The sequence below is a fragment of the Solanum tuberosum genome, unplaced genomic scaffold (assembly GCF_000226075.1).
Source record: "Solanum tuberosum cultivar DM 1-3 516 R44 unplaced genomic scaffold, SolTub_3.0 scf00725, whole genome shotgun sequence".
NCBI classification, from domain to species: Eukaryota; Viridiplantae; Streptophyta; class Magnoliopsida; order Solanales; family Solanaceae; genus Solanum; species Solanum tuberosum.
This window is the reverse complement of record NW_006239639.1, coordinates 22,712-23,011: the sequence shown is the minus strand read 5'-3', so window position 1 is coordinate 23,011 and position 300 is coordinate 22,712.

The following is a 300-nucleotide window of genomic DNA, read 5'->3' as shown; positions in this document are numbered from 1 at the left end:
CATTTTTAATTGCTGTGTTTTTCAACAATTGCTGCTATTGCAATTTGCCAACAATTGACAATTGCATGCAGCAATTGTTGAAGTAAAAAATGGAATAGTGCGACTGGACCCCACAAATCTCCCCCTCCTGTCCCATTCACTGGAAGGAGGTATCTTCATCTTCTTTAGATAGAGCTCATACCCACAAATTCTTTGCATAACTCGAACTTGTCTTTCAGTATCGTCTTGGTCAGCATATCTGCAGGATTTTCTCTTGTATGGATCTTTTTGACGTGAAATGATTCACTTTCCACTTCCTCA